Source organism: Babylonia areolata, chromosome 24 (assembly GCF_041734735.1).
Source record: "Babylonia areolata isolate BAREFJ2019XMU chromosome 24, ASM4173473v1, whole genome shotgun sequence".
Taxonomy (NCBI): Eukaryota; Metazoa; Mollusca; class Gastropoda; order Neogastropoda; family Buccinidae; genus Babylonia; species Babylonia areolata.
The window spans coordinates 29,076,621-29,096,620 of NC_134899.1; the positions used below are offsets into that span (position 1 = coordinate 29,076,621).

Sequence of the window (20,000 nt, forward strand, 5' to 3'; positions counted from 1 at the left end):
AGTATCATAAATGAAAAATGCCATACAAATGGAACACGAAGTGAGCTCGATGAAGCTCTTTGACTTGCAAGGGGAATAAGCCGTGTACCCATGTCATCAGCTCATTCCTCCTCTCTGGTTGTCTCTCGTTATTGTATTGATTTTGTTGCATTGTGTTGCATTGCTTTGCATTGTTGTGTATTAATTTTTGTCTATGAAATTGCCTCTCCCAGTCTCCCTCCCTCATTCTTTGTCTCTCTCCCCGAAGGTTTATTCTATTCTCTCTCTCTCTCTCTCTCTCTCTCTCTCTCTCTCTCTCTCTCTATAATATATATATATATATATATATATATATATCTGTGTGTGTGTGTGTGTGTGTTTGCGTGTGTGTGTGTGTGTGTGTGCGTGCGTGTGTGTGTGTGCGTGCGTGTGTGTGTGCCCATTTCTTTCTATTTGTCTTTATGTCTGTCTCCTTCCATCTCCCCACCAGTCTCTGAGTCTCTCTCTGTTTCTCTAACGAATGAACATGAAAATCGAAACAATGTTTTTTACTTTGTCAGTTGAAGGGTCACGAGGTTAAGAGAAAATTGTTTTTGTGTTTGTAATTATCTCCCCGAAACTGTTTTGACATGTACTTTATGAAACTTATCTCTGTCTTTCTGTCTGTCTGTCTCGCTCTGATTCTCAGTGACTCTTGTCTCATTCTCTGTCAGTCTGTCTGTCTCACTGTTTCCCCCATTCTTTCTGTCTTTAAACAGCCGTGTATTTGGTTGATTTGTTTGCACTGTGTGCAAAGGTTAAGTTGACACTTTGTCGATTGTGCCTAACAATCTGAGAATGTTTCCGTCTCCGGTTCATATGGCAAATATTTGAAGATCAGAGGTTATCGCAAACTTAAACGATGCCTTTCAGCTGTGTGCATGTGCGTGCGTGTGTGTGTGTGTGTGTGTGTGTGTGTGTGTGTGTGTGTGTGTGTTAGGCATACATTCCAAGTTGCAAGGACATGATTTTTAAACTGACACTTTTTTCAGAGTGATATTAATGCCAAGATGAGAGAGAGAGAGAGAGAGAGAGAGAGAGAGAGGCAGGGCTGTTATTTCATATCGCGACTACTTTTGTGATTCATCTTCATTCAACAAACGATACATGTAAGTTCATGATACGCACGTCGTGTACTTTTACTCACATTCGTCTTCAGCTGTTGGGTTTTCTCTTTCTTTTTTGCCCCCCACGCCCCTCTCACCACGCCAATAACCACAACCTGTTTCCCAAGGGAAAGTACCTCGTGACCCGTTACAATGGCGTTCACACGTATGTGCGATGGTGCAGGTCGCCATTTGGTCGAGTGACACACCGAATCCCCTCCGCCCTACACCCCTAACTCCCTGACCCCGCCCACATTGCTTCACCATCCCAACCATAGCATCCTCACCCCATGCATCCAAACCATTGTGACGTGGATGTTGAACAATTGCGTGATCTGAACGTAGTACAGACTATGTATGTAGTGCTGCACGCGGCTTTGGTGACTGGTGAGGTATGAAACAGTCTCCATTGTGGTTGCTGGTGTAGTAGAGCTGGGATAAAGCCAAGAAAGTCTGGAGTAGATTAATTTTCACCGTGTTGGATAAGACACGTCAGAGTGGCAAAACACCGTAATCTGCTGTGAACACGTTGTATCTCAGTCTGTCATCTCTCAAGACTTTGGCTAGTTATCTAAACGTCAGAACCTCGACGCTTTATCAGTGTCGTTTTATCGAGGTGGATGTAGTGTACAGAGTGACAGGTTTATTTGCTCGCGGTTGTATATCATCATTGAAATGGGAAACTTTAGTGTTACTATGTACTGTCCAGGCCACAACTGAAAGGAATCAACACCTGCATGTAGCTAGACAGGGGGCCATTGGTGAATGGACTTCTGTGCACGTGCGGTACGTCCCAAGACCTAATATATCACCTATCCGTCGACAGAGGACACTTCTGCAGCGCTCTTTGTACGGTTATATTGGTTCATTTCACATGTCTGTTGGAAGTACACTTACAATAGCGTGTTTGGAATGGAAATACCAGTGTCCGTTGTATTTCACCGTCTGATTTTTTTTAACCACATATGAAATGTACACTTCACATCTTAACCTTCGCTGGCTGTCGCTTTTGACTGCACACGGAAGCTCTCTGAAAAGAGACAAAAACCTGTATATTCCTCCAAAGCTTGCCCATCAACTGCACCGTTTTGGTTGCATTATCCACGCCAATCTAATTAGATTCCCCATAAACGGCACGGGTCGTCCGTCACAGTTCCAGGTGGCGTCACAGGGAACCACGTTTTGTCCCAGAGGCTACACACCAGAACCCCACTACGCTGTCCTCGTGTGTTAATAGCCTTCTGATTTACGTACTTAGACACCACCTACTAACCCCCTACAACGACAATAATGGTTTTAGTCGCTGAGCAACGAGTGGCGTCCCTCCCTAGGGACGCGCATCTCAAGCAACAGCTCCTAAATTTCGGAACGAAAACATTGACAGACTCATCCAAGCACAGTGGAGGGGTATCGAAACTTTAGGTCACCATGAGCAGGGAATGGTCACGACCTTGCACGATTAGTCTACTGATAAGAATGGAAAGGAGAGAGACGAAAGACAAGACGATGTTGCTTGTAAGTCCATTTGGTTTGGGACTGCGTGACAGCTGTAACTTCGCTTCTGATCATAATGATATCGCGTTAACATGCCAAGAGATATCAGGACCTGTGCAGTGTTGGTCAAGTATTAGCACCACAAATTACGCATCCTTAAGTGATACAACTATGTCCCACTCCCCACTTACACACCACAGCACACTCAACCAGTGATAGACCCGGGCACGGGCCGAAAACCCTACTTGGGATTGCGAGCACTCTCCATTCTTAATAGGATGTACTATCTGTATACTGGCACATGTTTGCCTAATGTTGATTATTTACATAATAAGCTCTTTATCCCTGGAACTGTTTTTTTTTTTTTTTTTTTTTTGGGGGGGGGGGGGGGTTGGGGGGGGATAATTTAAACATGCAATGAACTCAGAAAATTATCGTGCAACTAGCTAATCTAATCCACAAGGTAATTTATAAACTGGCCACTGTCGGTCATTTCATAGTGTATTTTTGTCGTTGTGTCTTGCCTTGCATTCCTCAGAGTCTCGTACAACTCCTCTCTCTCTCTCTCTCTCTGTCTCTCTGTCCCACACTCACACACACACACACACACACACACACACACACACACACACACACACACACAGGGCCGGGGTGGGTGGGTGGAGGGGTTATCCTATGCAGGTTGATTGATTAATTTCAATCATCTCATCGTGGCAAGAAAGTAACCCAGTCCAGTCCGATCCAGGTCAGTCCACCGTGTTGTGTCTCATAAGCTTCCAGTGGACGACAGACAGTGACGATGTTTCCATGCTCTGTTTTAAAGATCGTACCGACCATCCTATCGTTCTCCTCTCCTCCAGCCATAACACATCACACCATCTTTGATCTGCCTTCGATCTGACTCATTTTCAGAATTTCCCATCTTGGGGAACGGCAACAGCTTCTGCTAGTTTCTGTTGCGTTTTTCATTTTTCTTTTTCTTACTTTTTTGAGTGTGTGTGTGTGGTATTTTGACGTCTTTTCGCATGATTATTATTTTTAAAAGTTTATTTTAATGTTTTCTCATGGTGTGTGTGTGTGCGCGCGCGCGCGCACGAGGACAGGAGGAGAAAAACAGGACGGAGACGCGTTTCTTAGTTGTTTTTTTTTTGTTTTGTTTTGTTTTTTTTTGCTGCCCCATCAACTGCACCGTTTCAGTGGCATTACTCCCACGCCATTCATTTAGATTCCCCCATACACGGCCACACCCGGGTTCGTCCGTCACAGTTCCAGCGTCGGCAGTCCACAGGGAACCATCGATGTTAGGTCGCCAGGAGGCCACACACCAGAGGAGACCCTGCACTACTGCTGAGTCACTTCGCTGGTGTTCAGTGGTGCCTGTTCTGATTTAACGTACTTAGGACACCACCTACTAAGCCCCCTACTAACGACAATAATGGCTTAGTCGCGGAGCCAGACTGAGTGAGCGTCCCTCCCAGAGTGGAGACCGCCGATACGTCCCTCAAACAACAGCCCCCTATGAATCTGCGGACACTGAAGACATTGACAGGACTCAGTCCAAGCACAGAAGTGGAGGGGTATCGAAACTGAGGTCACCATGAGAGCAGGGCATGAAAGGTCACAGACTTTGAGACTGTTTTGTCTATATTGATAATGATGGAGGAGGAGGATGACGATGACAATGACGATGTTGCTGTAGAGGTCCATTTTGGTTTGGGACTGCGTGACAAGGCTGTACTCTGCGCTTCCTGTCATAATGATATCCCAGCGTTAACCAGGCCCAAGAGATACAGACACTTGCAGTGTTGGTCAAGTAATTAGAGCAACACACCCAAATACGCATCCTTGAAGTGGATGACACTCGACTGTGTGGTCCCAGTCTCCCCATTTAAGCCCACAGCACACTCAACTCTGGGTAGGAGCCGGCCACGGGCCGAAAAACCCACCTCCGCTGGGATTCGAACCCGCGTCCTCCCAGCCGTCAGTCCGCGACGCTAACCACTTCGACACGGAGGCTGGTGACATTTTAATTTTGTTCTATTTCATAATAGCGAAGGATATATATTTTGATAGCTGTTCACGTTGACACTTATACTAGAAAACGTTTTGTTTTGTGATATCGTAGCTGAAGTTGTTGATGTTGTTGTTGGTTTGTTTTTTTTAATTTCAAACTCGTTATTTGAGAAAGAGGGGGAAGGAGAGGGCGGGCGTACATATATCACAATAATGATAAAGAGACGGGCGGGAGAAGAAGTGAAAAATATACAGACAGACAGATAATACAAACAGACAGACAGACAGAAGTTACTCAATCTAAATCAGCCCCACAACGTATCACACGAGACATTAAATAAACATTCGGTTCTGTTTCTTCTTTCTTTTTTGTTTTCTTTTTTTCTTAAAAAAAAAGTTTTTCTTTGCGTCGAAGCGTTTTGTGTGAGGGTATAGCCAGCAGATAAACACATTCTGGAGGTACAGAAATAGAATCCGCTGCACCGAGAACCATCCGAACGAGTCAGGATCCAGCAAGCTGCAAGGTTTACCTGCTAAATATTTACGGAGCATGGGAACGAACGTGTGAAACCGTGCCGGTGGAATGTCTTGCCGGTTGTTGCTTTCAGTTATAGACGTTGAAGGTCAGGATTCCTCCGACTTTGTGTGAGGTTAGATTTATGTATGCTGGTGCTTTTCTTTCTTTCTTCGTCCGTCAGATTGTCTCTGTGTGTGTTTGCTGATTAAGCCATTCTTTAGTGTTAAGAATCGGTTTTTGAATTTCTTTTTAGCGGTAAATAACTGTTTTCCCTTTTACTCTCTCTCTGCTTTTGTGTGTGTGTGTGTGTGTGTGTGTGTGTGTGTGTGTGTGTGTGTGTGTGTGTGTGTGTGTGTGTGTGTGTGTGTGTGTGTGTGTGTGGACACGTAATAATTTTATTACTTTCAATATAGAAAGACGCTCTTTCCCTCTCCCATCGCTCCTTTTCTCTTCAGTAAAAGACAAATCGATTCGTGCTGCTTGAAGTTCATTGTTGATTGACGTTACTTGTCAAGTGTGTGACGTTTTGCGGGTTAGAAATGTTTGTTCAGAACACCCCCACCTCCTTACCCCACCCTCCCACTCCGAACTGATTGTGGGGCTATAACTTTAATAAGGAAAAATATTTTTGTTTCCACCCCCCCCCCCCCCCCCCACTCTCCTATCTTTCTCTGTTATTCTTTTCTCCCCGGCTCTCACTGTCTGTCTATTTACCCCGAATCTCTCATTAATTGTATTCATTTATTTGTACGACCATGATTTGATTTGATGATGTCAGATATACGACAGTGGTTTTGAAAATAACGTGTTCTGAACTCCCCCAGCACGGAGGGCCATGTCTTTTGTTGGATAAAATGAAATATTTATTCAATCTCCCCCCATTTTCTGCCTGTCTGTTTGCCTCTTTCAGTGAACTAGCTTTTTCTGTTTCTGTCTGTCTCTGCAAACACACACACACACACACACACACACACACACACACACACACACACACACACACACTATATATATATATATATATGTGTGTGTGTGTGTGTGTGTGTGTGTGTGTATCGGGAAAATGTGACATTTAGATACTACATATAAACCACATATTTAATGATATAGGATGAAATTATGTATAATGTAATGTAATAATGACATCATATAATGTAATGTAATAATGACATCATATAATTACACACACACACACACACACACACACACACACACACACACACACTACCACCACCGCCACTGTTCACCACAACCACGATTGATGTGATGGGTTCTGTTCATCGGGGAACGAGTGACGTCAGCGGAGCTCAAGGCTGACGGCTCTGCTTTTTCTTTCCTCCAGAAAAAAAAGGAGGAGAGTGGTGGGGGCGGAGGGGGCAGGGTGCGAGGGGGGGAGTGTGTTTGTTGAGGCTGCTACCTTCATGACTCCAGAGTACCCGTTGTATTGATTCCAGCTCTGCCTGTCCTGGGTTAGCCCGCAGCATTTCGTCGGGTGATTGGATGGGGTAAGGCAGCGGAGGGGAAAAAATTGGTATGTGTTTGTTGTAAACTGTACAGATCAAACAACTAATAACTGAACAGTTTATTGGCCATGTGATCGTTTCGACGGCAGCATCGTTGTGTTATCGTTATGAGAAGCAGCTTACGGCGTGGAAGATTTGAAACCATGATGAATTTGGGTGCGGACTCTGTAACCAAAAAAACACAAGGCTACCATATTGTCAAAACCCTCGTTCCTCACCTCTCAACAGAAAGATAGATAGACCTATAAATGAATACATAACAAATAAACAGAATGTCATTGTATAGACTGTACGAATCAACATGTAGCTGTTATGCAGGAAACATGCGGCTTCTGTTTACGAGCGCAGCTGGTGCATGCATGTGGATGCAAACCGCTATTGGTGAGATCAGTTTATACAATCTTGGTGTATGTGTGTGTGTGTGTGTGTCAGTGTGAATCTGCGCGAATCCGCGCGAATCATGTAAACGTTAACCGTGTCTAAATCAGCGAAAACGTGTGATGAACTTGTGGAAAAAGAAGAAGAGAAAAACATGACAAATCAAACAAAAACAAAACTTTTGCCAAGATAAATTTGGCATAAATGTGGTGAGGAAAGCATTGCGCAAGACACAATTCTGATGGAATTGTAGAAACCATGTTCGACCTTGTTTAATGTGGGTAAGGAAAGCGTGCGAATTTCATCGTGTGCGATTTGGATAAATACTAGGCAGTGATCCAAAAAATGATAGACAAAAATGAGAATCGGTCAATAAACTACGTCAGAAGTTCACTCGCGCGCACACGCACGCACCCACACACACACGCGCGCGCACGCACACTCACACACACAAGTACACAAACATCGTACACACACGCACGCGCACGCACACACACACACACACCTGCCACTATTCTCTTGTAACCTAACCCCCAGACTTCACACGCAGACTCGAACGGAAGCGCGGATTGGCTCGTTGATTATTAAAGGTAATTACTCGACTGCCTCGAGATATGATTGATTACCATTCACTTTCCAGTACCTCAGATTAATGCGCTGTACTCGCACTGCCTCACCACGACATGGAGTGTGTGTGTGTGTGTGTGTGTGTGTGTGTGTGTGATGAATGATTCACGGCAGTAATGTATTACTGTCAGTGATGAGTTTGTTTCATCTTGATTTGCATCTCTGACTAGTTCACGTGAACTTTTGTTCACCTGATCCTAGTGACCATTAGTCATCGTGTGTGTGTGTGTGTGTGTGTGTGTGTGTGTGTGTGTCTATCTCTCTCTCTCTCTCTCTCTCTCTCTCTCTCTCTCTATATATATATATATATATATATAGTGTGTGTGTGTGTGTGTGTGTGTGTGTGTGTGTGTGTGTCCCTTTCTCTTTTTCGCTTTCAAAATCAAAGCGACTAAGTTTCCCGTCAAAAGAAAAGAAACCAGGTTTAAATAAGCAGTTATCCCAGTGAATTTCATATCTGAATAGATTATTTCTGAAAAAGTTGACTTGTATAGATAATGACCACATTCACGTGATTGGATGGTTTAATGGCAGGATTTAGCGTGTGTGTGTTCTTATGGGTGGAAGGGGGTGAGATAAGGGGGACGAGGGGCAAATGTCAAAAATACAGCATGCAGCACATTTGAGAGTGTGAGTGAGCGCGCGCGCGCGTGTATGTGTGTGTGTGTGTGTGTTGTGCGGGATTTGAGTTATAAGTGTGTTTGTTTGAGAGTATGTGTGTGTGCACGTGCGCGTGCGTTTGCGTGCTTGGTTGCGGGCGTATGTGTTTGTTGTACAGTTGAAACGGATGAAGAAGAAAATCTGCCCGGTGAAACATTAACAAGGACATGGTAATTAAGTCATTTTCAAAACCTTTTCCTTTTAGGCCCAGCTTACCACGAAGAACCTTCTTGGCCTTCAAACCGAACTTAAATCATCATGACAAATAACACTACGGAACAACAACAACAGACCCGTGTGTACACAACTGTCCGTCATTAAAAAGTGCCTCCAGATTAAAGAGCTTAATCGGGGATAGGTCGCTGGAGGCTATGGAATTCATTTTCATAATAATGACCTGTTTACATTTACTTGTCGATTGGATGGATTTGGCATTTTTGGCGAAACGTTGTCGTCTCAAAGCCAAATGCCTAAGCAAAGAGTGTTCTTTCCAGACCGATCGTGTCCACTCGCTTTAAGTCACTGTGTGTCTGTGAGCGTGAGATTGAGTCAGACAAGCAGAAAGAAAGATTCGGAGAGATCGACGTAGAGAGAAGTTGGGAAATGGAGGATGGAAAGGGCAAAGAAACGTATGAGAGGGAGAGAGAGAGAGAGGAATGACAGACAGACAGACAGAGGGGGGTGGGTAGGGGGTCAAATGAGAAAAGGGAGACTGGAGGAAGAGAAAGACCAAGATACTCATGGGGAAAAAGACACCCACTCACACATACACACACGCGCGTGCGCGCGCGCACACACACACACGCACACAATCACACACACACACACATACACACACAATCACACACACACACACACTCACTCACTCACTCACTCACTCACACACACACACACACACGAAGAGAGAGATAGAAAGAACAGATGAGAAACATCGGGAAAAGAGACCAAGATACTTGTGGGAAAGTCAAGACGCGTCAAGTAAGCACAAAGACCAGGAACTTCACGTCTAAATGAGGATTAACCTCAACGACTCTGATCTCACAAACTGTCTGCACCACAGACATTGCAAGTGATCGTCTATGGTCTGCACCTGCTTGGAGAGCACGATCAGTGACAGACTGAGAAAGTCCAGACACGAGTATCGCGGATGTGACGGCGACAAAACAGTCGCACAGTCTGCACCACAGCAAACAACGTGCTGTTGCATGTCGGCCCACTGACTGGACATTTCAAAGACACGAGCACCATCGCAACTTGTCACTTTGTCATAATTTGTCGTTCAGAAATGCTGTGCAAAATAATCGGTTGAACTTTCGAATGATGCGGTGAGATTGATGTGCAGGTGATAAAACTGAAGGGGTGGGGGGTGGGGGGGTGGGGGGGGGACTGGTTATTTTCACACTTGAATGCGCGTGTATGGATAAAATTGAAGGGGGGGGGACTGGCATTGTCACACTTGAATGCGCGTGTATGATCACGCACTCAAATTCGTAACAGAGACAAGGAAAGACAAAGCAAGGCGAAAACAAAAAGTTTACTTCATGTGCCCGCACGAGGCATTGAAACATCATGCATGAGCATCTTTTACACCATCACATAAACAAAAGAGAGATGTCAAAAAGTAAACAAACACAACAAAGCCCTCACTAACGAACTCCAGTTTCAGTTTCAGTAGCTCAAGGAGGCGTCACTGCGTTCGGACAAATCCATATACGCTACACCACATCTGCCAAGCAGATGGCTGACCAGCAGCGTAACCCAACGCGCTTAGTCAGGCCTTGAGGAAAAAAAAAAAATATATAGATAAGCGTACATAAATAAATAAATAAATAAATAATAATTATGATAAAAAAAAGATAGTAGTAATGAAAATAATGATAAAATAATAATAATAATAAATAAATAATTAAATAAATAAGACAACAATGATGATAAATAAGCAAATAAATATAAAACATGAAGACACACATTCACACATACACCCACACATGCATAACAGATATGCCCCAAAAACGCAGTTTCACAGATATGAAAGCACAGTCAAATACATAACGAACTAGCAAATGATAATGAATAAGATTTTTTTTCCGTCGCAATATTTTCCCTGCCAATATAGGCTACAAAGTTTGAATGAAAAGAAACATGTATAATCGAAAGCTTTATCTTTGAACAATTTTTTCAGAGGCAGATGCACACACCATCCAAGTAAAAAAAAAAAAAAAAATTGTGGAGGGGGGGGGGAGGAGAGATAGAAGGAAAAAAGACAAGAGAATGTGGAATGAAAGGTTTTTAGAATGAGCATTACTACAAGCACATGTAGGTAAGGCTTAACACGAAAGTTACCAGTTTGTTGGAACCTATGCGTGCTAAACTTTCACGACACTATTCTGTTTACTATTGCATGGTTATACGTCGGTTGTTGACATTTTACATTTCAAAGATGGCAGCGTTGCAATTTCTGATTCGTCACGATTTGTCATCGTCAGTCATTATCAGTTTAAAACTTTACACTATGATTCTAATAATCACGTTAAAAAAAAAAGTAACAAACTATGATGACAGACGTTTGGTCACCAAGGAACAAAATGACACATGTTCTACAATTTGTGGTGTGAACAAGTAACTTTTGGTAACGAAGAAACAAAAACGCGACGAGTGACAAATCACGCTGCGACAAAGGGCAGGTGGTGTGGGTGGTGAAGGAACATGCTGGCCGAGGGCTGTGTCTGTGTGTGTGTCTGTGTGTGCACTGTGTGTGGCTCTCGGTGGCTCAGTCTCTCAGCCTCGCTCAGCCAGACCTCCCTGCCACTTGGCGAGTGCATCATGTCCGTTGCTGCTCTCTCTGATTAGCTCGTGCGAAATCTGTACGAGCTGGGGATTAGAGATGCGAGAGAGTGGAGGAAAATCAATTGCCGTGGGTCAGTTTGGCGTCAACTTGATGGCAGCTGGCTGCAGTATAAATCTTGCATTTTTTTGAAATATACATTTTGGAGTAACTCGGACTGTGGTTGGAGGTTTCGTGTAACAAGTAAGTTACCCCTGTGTGTGTGTGTGTGTGTGTGTTTGCGCGCGCGCGCGCGCGTGTGTGTAGGTGCATGCGCGTGTGTGTGCCTGTGCGCACGCGCGCGTTGGGAGGGGATCGATGGGGGCGGGGAGTGGAGAGGGGGAGGGGAGGCGGTGTGCGTGTGCATTTTCGTGTATACATGTGGGTGAGTGTGTTCGTACTTTCCTGCGCGCATGCGGATGTGTCTGTGTGTGTATTGTGTGCGAGCTTGTTTTTAGGATCAGTTCTGACGCCTCGAAGAATGTGTGAGCATATATTTTAAGCAACCCCCCCCCCCCCCCCACACACACACCTCTACAAACACGAGCTCTGCAGTGTGCAGCAACAGAACAAGCAAACAATCGTATGGGGCCCAACTCTGGTACACACTGATGATGAATCCTGTGAACACGGCCGCAGCTAATGAATGATGTGACATTTTGTCTCCAGCGGCTTCAGCAAACGAGCAAACATTTATGCCCGATTATTTCATGCCACAATTGTGTGGCCTTGACCCTGACAGTTCAGTGAGATGCATTCAGCAGCCGTTTTGGAAAGCAATTTTATGGACAAAACAGATTGTCCCCTTTTGTAGTGACATCACTCATTATGTAACTGCTGTAATAATACCACTAATCACATAGTTACTTTATACTTTTTTCTCTCTTGAATTATTCTTCTTTGTTAGTCGGCTGCTACTGTCACGTTCACTCTTATACACTAGTGGGCTTTACGAGTATGACCGTCAATATCCCCGCGATGCAGGCAGCTACACTCCGTTTTCGGGGGTGGTGGTGGTGCATGCCGGGTATATTCTTGTTTCTATAACCCACCGAACGCTGACGTGGATTATGGGATCTTTAACTTGCGTATTTGATCTTCTGCATGCGTATACACACGTAGGTGGTTCAGGCACTCGCAGGTCTGCGCGTCTGTTGACCTGGGAGATCGGACTGATCTCCACCCGTTATCCTCCAGGCGCCTTGACCGGGAATCGAACTCGGGTCGCTCAGACTGAAGCTTGAAAGCCCGATGCTTTAATCACTCGGCTGTTGCGCCTGTCTCTTTAGTTTGTAGTGGGGATATTGCTTTGATGTATCAGATAGATTCGAAACCTGAAATCTGGAATACATTCTATATGCTTCCTTCTTCTGTCTTTGTACGATTACCTTTACTCAGACATTTTTTCATTACTTACTGACATAATGGGAGCTGTTGGATTCCCTTGCAATCAATGGTTGAGATTACTTGACTGGAGCGTATTTGTATCATTCTCTTGTTGGTTACACCGTGCGCCTTTTAAGTCATGAAAAGCGTAAATGGTTTCATTTATTGTAACGAACCTAGAAATGTGCAATTCTGTTTCTCCACATTTGTTCTCTCGGTTTATAGATATAATTATGGCCATGCGGAATTCTTTGTATTTTCAGGGTTCTGTGAAGGGGTATTATGAACCCAAGACGTTGACCAATGACAGTTGAAGTTTATAGGCATGTGCACCGGAGAGTAAAGCGGATATGAAAGAAATAAAATGACGTTCAACAAACTTTGCTTGAAACGAAATTGGCTGCTTGCATGAACATGTTCAGTATTGTGCCAAGAACGTTGGTCTCTTGTGGAATCAGTCCACACTGTTGCTGTAGTAAGGTCGGATGCTCTGTCTCGATGAGGAAAACAGAACCGCTTTGGCAGACGGCAAGGTGTATGTACCATCCAATGTTTAGCACAGCTATATCTCCCTCCTTCCCCCTCTCCTCTGTGTGTGTGTGTTGGGGGAGGTGCAGAGGAGGGGGTCATAGTCTTCTTTTCTGGCTTATTTACTTCTTAGTGTCAGAGAGCTTTAATTTGACCTACAGTCACTTTGACCAAACAACCAGTGCAGTTTCCATATGGAACGTCCGCAAGAGCTCAGTCCACAATATGTTTTACAATATGTTCTGCTCCAACATATTGAAATAAACATACCCATTTCTGTGAGAACCAAAAACAAGGTGTTTATCATCACTGTGTACAACGCTAAAGAAGGGAACAGTTCGTCACAGTTATTCACACTATATCCGCCATTGTTATGTGCAATTTTGCACGCATCCAGTTACGAGAGGCAGTTAACTTGCGTACACAGCAGCAACAGCAGATTTTATCACACAGCAAGCGGCGATGCTGTTGACAACAGCTTGTCATGACATGTACACAATGTTGAAAATATCCAGACTTGCTTATTGATCGCCGAGTCTGGCATGGAATTTGAGTACCGGTTAGCAGAGACCACGTTCTCACCACAGCGTGAGGTCAGCACAAAGACCGTCTATATGAGAGGATTGGTCAAGTCACACAAAGGATGGTTCATATGCAGAAGCGTTGTCACGACTCTGATTTGGAGGAAGGCGAATGTATTCTTCCTGGCCCGATGAAAATCCGACATCTTGTCTGAACGGAAAGAAGTCGATGAGCATAAGCTCGGCGGAGTTGAGTTTGATGACTTTTTAACTCAAGCAGCTTGTTCGATTATTGGTTCTTTAATGTTTTTCTGCGACCGATGGACATATTTGATCTCTTTGCTCTGTCATGTCCTCGCTTTCTGTTCTTTTCTTTTGCAAATTGTAACAGCAACCGCGGTTTGATTTGTATTTGCAGTTATATGTTGTTGCTTTTTTTAAGTGACAATTCGTTCAAACTAAATGAAAACGAGTCGTATTTGAAGATGGATAGATTCAAACTCAATGATATTAGCTGCAGATCGTTCCAGTAGTGTTGTATACATAGTTACAAGAAATCTGCGGATGTCAGTTTGAAAATAAAGGAATTTGGTAGATTGTCTGTTTCATAGCTGTGTCTGTCTGTCTGGGGAAAAACAAAGGGTGGAAGGGCGCCTTATGACCCAGCCGGAGCGAAGATTAAGTAGGGTTAAGTAAGATCAGGGGGGATCTGCGGATGTCTGTGTCGCTGTGTCTTGCATGTAAAATCATCTGTGTTTCTGGCATTGCCGTGTTTAATGTGTGTCACCGTCATTATTGCTGAAGATTTTGAGTGAATACATCATCACCGCTATCTGTATTTTGAACAAACTGGTGCCACTGCCGTTAAGACTGGAGTGTGAAAGTAGTCAGCATAACTATTAATGGGCTCCAAGTGAAGAAAATACGCGATCTGGCATTGCATTGAGGTCTCTCGAACACAGTGGAGAAGTGTTTCACCGAACCCTATTTTCGGAGGAGTTCTGTTCTGGAGGAAGGTGGCAGAATGGTTAAGACGCTCAGCTGCCAATACAGAGAGTCCGTGAGGGTGTGGGTTCGAATCCCGCTCTCGCCCTTTCTCCTAAGTTTGACTGGAAAATCAAACTGAGCGTCTAGTCTTTCGGATGAGACGATAAACCGAGGTCCCGTGTGCAGCACGCACTTGGCGCACTGAAAAAGAACCCATGGCAACGAGAGTGTTGTCCTCTGGCGAAATTACGTAAAATGAAGTCCACTTTCATAGGTACACAAATATGTAAGCATGCACTCAAGGCCTGACTAAGCGCGTTGGGTTATGCTGCTGGTCAGGCATCTGCTCAACAGATGTGGTGTAGCGTGTATGGATTTGTCCGAACGCAGTGACGCCTCCTTGAGAAAGTGAAACTGAAACTGAAAATCTGTTCTGGTTGATTTTTGTGAAAGTGGAAAGCAGTTGATTGTGTGTGTGTGTGTGTGTGTGTGTGTGTGTGTGTGGTAGTAGGCACACATACACGCACGTACACACGCGCACACACACACACAGAGGCGATATAGACTTTTATTTTCGGGAATAATCAACTAGTACTGGGTCCTTTTGTCACCCAGAAGTCGTTCTGAATAGGGTGGTCTATATCTTACAATACTCTGTGTGTGTGTGTGTGTGTGTGTGGTGTGAGAGAGAGAGAGAGAGAGAGAGAGAGAGAGAGAGAGAGAGAGAGTTGTCAGTTGATAAAACACGATCAGTTGACACGTAAACAAATGCACAGGCTGTCAGAAGACATAAGCGGGGGAACATATCTGTCGCCGACAAGATCGGCATTGCAGTCCTTCGTGCCTTCCTCAAGATGAGAACTGGAGAACAAGAACACAAACAGAGCCTGAAAATACCGTTTTTATTCATCATCCAGCATTACACCTGCAATATGATATTCGATCATCGTACTGCTCAGTAAAACAGGCAGTCAAACAAACCAGTGTAACACCCTAATTGATATCACTGTCGTCTGGAAACAGTTGGCATCCATTTCCTTTGGCATTACAGGGCAAGGTGATGCGCTAACAATCCGAATTCTGATACTGAAAAAAAACAACAACACACAATTGCTTGAGAGTTCTTAGTTTGGCATAATTGTGCTTGATGTTCGTTGTTTGGAAAGGTCGTGGTGTGCATTGCGGTGTACAGGCAGAATTTACCCACATTGTTTCTCTCCAGTGTTTGCTGAGCGGTTACCAGTTACCAGAACAGATAGGTGTTGACCTCTGCCCCGTTGACAACATCTCTCTCTCTCTCTCTCTCTCTCTGTGTGTGTGTGTGTGTGTGTGTGTGTTTCGGTCCATCTGCCTGTCTGCTTATCCCATTGTCTGAGAAAGAGCATGAATTGGAGAGAGAGAGAGAGACGTCCGTAGTGTATGCTTACGTGCTTGCATGTGATGTCTGAGATAGATTGGTGTATGCGTGTGCGAGATGAGATACAGAGAAAGGGAGGGGAAGTGTCTGTGCGCGCTCGCGTGCTCGCGTGAATTGACGAGTGCAGGTAATCGCGTGGGGCGTTGTGTTTGCACGCAGGGAGAGACACTTTGACTCTTTGACATTTTCATTTTGCATTTAGCAATACAGCCCTCCAGACAAGGAGGGGAGGGATATTGTTTCCAGCGTGCTGAAACAAACCTGGAATCATTCCAACACACACACTCAGACACACACAGACGCTCACACAAACACACACGTGCGCGCGCGCGCGCAGAGTTGCGCGCCCGAATAAACGCGCCTACGTTCGCACGAAGCATACGCTGTGAATAACCTTGAGATTAATTGTCGTTTAATTCGGTTTATTTTTAGTCACATTCATTGCTTCAGTTTTGAATCTTGCGAGAGTATTTTGTTGATGTTGTATATTTTCATTATTATTGTTATAAATGACATTTGGAATGTGGTACTGAGCGAGGTTACCTGATTTATGATTCACTAGACGACGGGTTTTTGTTTGTTTGCCGTGTTTATCTTCATATGCGGTACAGTGAGAGAGAATGTGAACTTCTTCTTCCTTTGCATTTGTACACGATAGGCACACAACCTTATTTACATTTTTATCCGTAAGAGAGAGAGAGAGAGAGAGAGGGGGGAGGGTGAATAACAGTTACATATGGGAGAAGCGTCAGCTGTTTCTGTTCGAAGTAGGCATGCTTAGTCTTCATTTCGTACGACTCTATGACCAAAGTTTTAAAAAAAAAGTAATGTTTTCTTTGCTTGATATAACTCATTGGTAATTGTAACATCGTTATTTCATAATGTTCAACATCTCTGGATCTGGTTGTACTTTCCGGACCACACACCGTTAATAATGATAGTCTAAATGAGGTGGGCCATATGTCTGTCTGTGCAGTTGATCAGTTTACATGTCTGTCAGTCCAAGACTGTTTATTTCTTAACACTTTCACATGTCCACACGAGACCACATCCAGCTTCACTCGATTCCAGCTTGAGAACTAACGACACACCGATAAATCACTCCCAAATAAAATAGCGTGACGTGTGCAGTTCATGTAAAAACGACCTGTCAGCTGAAGATATCTTTTTGGCGCAAGCTGTAAATTTTGTCTTTTTGTCGCAACCAGCCCGATAGCGAAAAAAATATAGCGATTAGACTGTTTTACAGTCCGCCAGCGACAGCATTAAAGTGAAGCCAGTTACCGCGAAGACAGAGTTACGGGTACAGTCAGCTCATAAACGGTCTGTGTATAATACATTAATAGTTACGTTTATTTTGCTCAGAGAGAGAGAGAGAGAGCTCTGTGTGTGTGTGTGTGTGTGTGTGTGTGTGTGTGTGTGTGTGCGTGCGTGCGCGTGTGTGTGTGCGTGCGTGTGTGTGTGTGATGCATAAAGGTCCCTTTAATGTCGACGAAGTCTGTCAGGATTTAAGAACTAAAACCCAAAGGCTCAGTTTTTGTCTCTTGCAGCACAGTCATTGTTCTGTTTATTGCTGAGCGCGAATGGTGGTGACGCCAACAAGCTTTAGTGTTAAGCGCGCAGGGATATTCGATTTTACATTCACCCTCCGTCACCACCACCACTTTTAACACCATTATCGACACCACCTCCGGAAGGGAGGGGGGTAGGAATAGTGGGGGATTAACTGCAGCCAACAAGATTAACTATAATGATGTGTTTGTGTGCAACGGCAATAGAGTGGGATGACATTGGCAGTTTTAAATTACAACCTGAGTGGGCTATTGTCAAGGACGAATGGTTGTGTGTGTGTGTGTGTGTGTGTGTGTGCGCGTGTAAGCGTGCGAATGTACGTGCGAATGTGTTTCACCCGGGTTCCGGCAAAGTATAACTTGTTTGCCTTCGTCAACCCTGCACTAAGTCACCTCACTCAACCTTTGCCCACATGCCATGTTTAATTTCCCTGAACAGAGCTGGATCAATCAAACTTGGTCAAAGGCTTCCGATCAACAGGTACGTGGGTGGACGCCTTCCTACTCCCTGCCTGACACAGCTTCTTTGAACAGTTCTTGCTATCGGGCGACTTACCCCAGGAAAGGTCACGAGCTATCTCTTGACTAAATCAGTCAGTCAATGTCAGAATGTTTTATTTTTATCTTCACTTTTTTTTTTTTACACTGACCTCCACTCCAACTCTATCTCAGTCTTTTGATCCGTGTAAATAACTTCTAATCAGAGAAGACTTTACTCTGAAGGCGTGAGTCTTAAAAGATTTTTTTTAATTGTGGGGAATCGGGGGTGGGGGGGGGGAGGAGCTGGAAGGGGAGGGGGGGGGGGGGGGCAGGAGGTGTCGCCAGATTATAGCGAGGCGCTCTCGGTGGGAAGAGCAGACCGGATTTCATAGAGAGAGAGAGAGGTGTTGTGACTGATGAGTAATACAACACAACGTTGGAACGCAGCGCTGTGCACCGCAGTGCGCCACAGCACAACACAATACAGTACAAAAGATAAATTGCGATACAATATATACATCTCTCTCTCTCTCTCTCTCTCTCTCTCTCTCTCTCTCTATATATATATATATATATATATATAAATGTATATGTATATATGCATTCTTTTCATAATGCGTATGTTGTCTAGCGGTATGTTACAGCTAAATAACCACACGAGTAAAAGTGACGTTGTTTGGTACTGAAGAACACCTGGCGAGGGTGGGGGGGTGGGAGGGTCTATGATAGCTGACCTGTCTGGCAATTCAGCGACAGAAGTGTATATCTCGGAACAGCGTCACGCGCCATTGGTGCAGACGAACAAAAGGAGGGGGTGAGTACTGAAAAGGGAAGGGGTCGTGCCCTGGTCACGGAGATGTGGTTGAAGTTAGATGTCTTTTTTCCTCGGACCAGATTCGTCCCATTTTTCTGTCTGTTTTCCCCGGGCCAGATCTGGCTCATCTCTGTCTCTGTCTCTCTCTCTTTCTCCCTCTCTCTCTTTCTCCCTCTCTCTATCACACACACACACACACACACACACACACACACACACACACACACACACACACACTGTTTAACCGACTTTTAAGCGAACTAAGCGGGCATCGGAGGAGAGTTTGTGGTCAGTGCTGAGATGTTGGCAAAGATATTTTTTAGAACACACACGTAGACACCCGCACGCACATTCACACGCACGAAGACACGCGTGCTCGCGCACGCACGCACATATGCACACACGCACACACACATACACACACACACGCACACACACACACACACACACACACACACACACACACACACACACACCGCCAAACCACATCACTCCACACCGCATACCAATTACATACCACACACCTTTTACACTCAGTGGAAAGAATCTGATTTACATTGACAAAATCCATCTCTCAGGGTCGACGTATTTATACATTCTTCTTATGAACGTCGTATTTACACTCATTTCTTGTATGTATACAACTAATACAACATCTTTTACGTGTTGCTTCATAGATGCGTAGTTTTGCTTTTGTTTCCTCCTCTCAAACGACCTGTTTGGGTGGCCACTGTAATTGATTGTGAGCATAGTGTGAAATGCGTTTCATATATTGTATTGGTTACATGAAATGTGTAACGTTTTCATGTACTTCCATGAGACTTCGTATATTGTCTTGTACCAGAAGGGGGGAAGACGAGAAGGTGAGAATGCTTTGGCTGTGAACATTTCTGTAGACATGGCGTGGCCACTGCCGAGTGTTTTTAATAATAAAAGCTACTACTGCTAACACCACCATAGCCATTATAATCATAAGCGCCATTCATTATCATCATGACCATGAATAATGAATGAATGTCAGTCATGGTTAGGCATGCACATATACACACTCAGACAGACATGTAGAATTTTACGTGTATGACAAAACTATTGTTTATTTACCCCGCCATTACACTGTTTTCGGGGATGTGCATGCTGGG

The 20,000-nt window shown here is 44.4% G+C and overlaps 1 protein-coding gene across 7 annotated transcripts in view; it reads left to right on the top strand.

The window, feature by feature from the left end:
• The window catches only part of LOC143299246 (tripartite motif-containing protein 2-like), a 72,348-nt gene that overhangs the window by 36,393 nt on the left and 15,955 nt on the right, over positions 1-20,000 (top strand). The window contains exon 1 of one of the 7 annotated variants that reach the window (XM_076612465.1): positions 5,149-5,254. The exons of 4 other annotated variants lie outside the window; for them this stretch is intronic. The gene's annotated coding sequence lies outside the window, so the exon portion shown is untranslated. Of the gene's footprint in view, positions 1-5,148; positions 5,282-11,114; positions 11,362-20,000 lie in introns of those variants that run through there. 2 more of the 7 variants (XM_076612463.1, XM_076612461.1) reach the window with 2 other exon arrangements.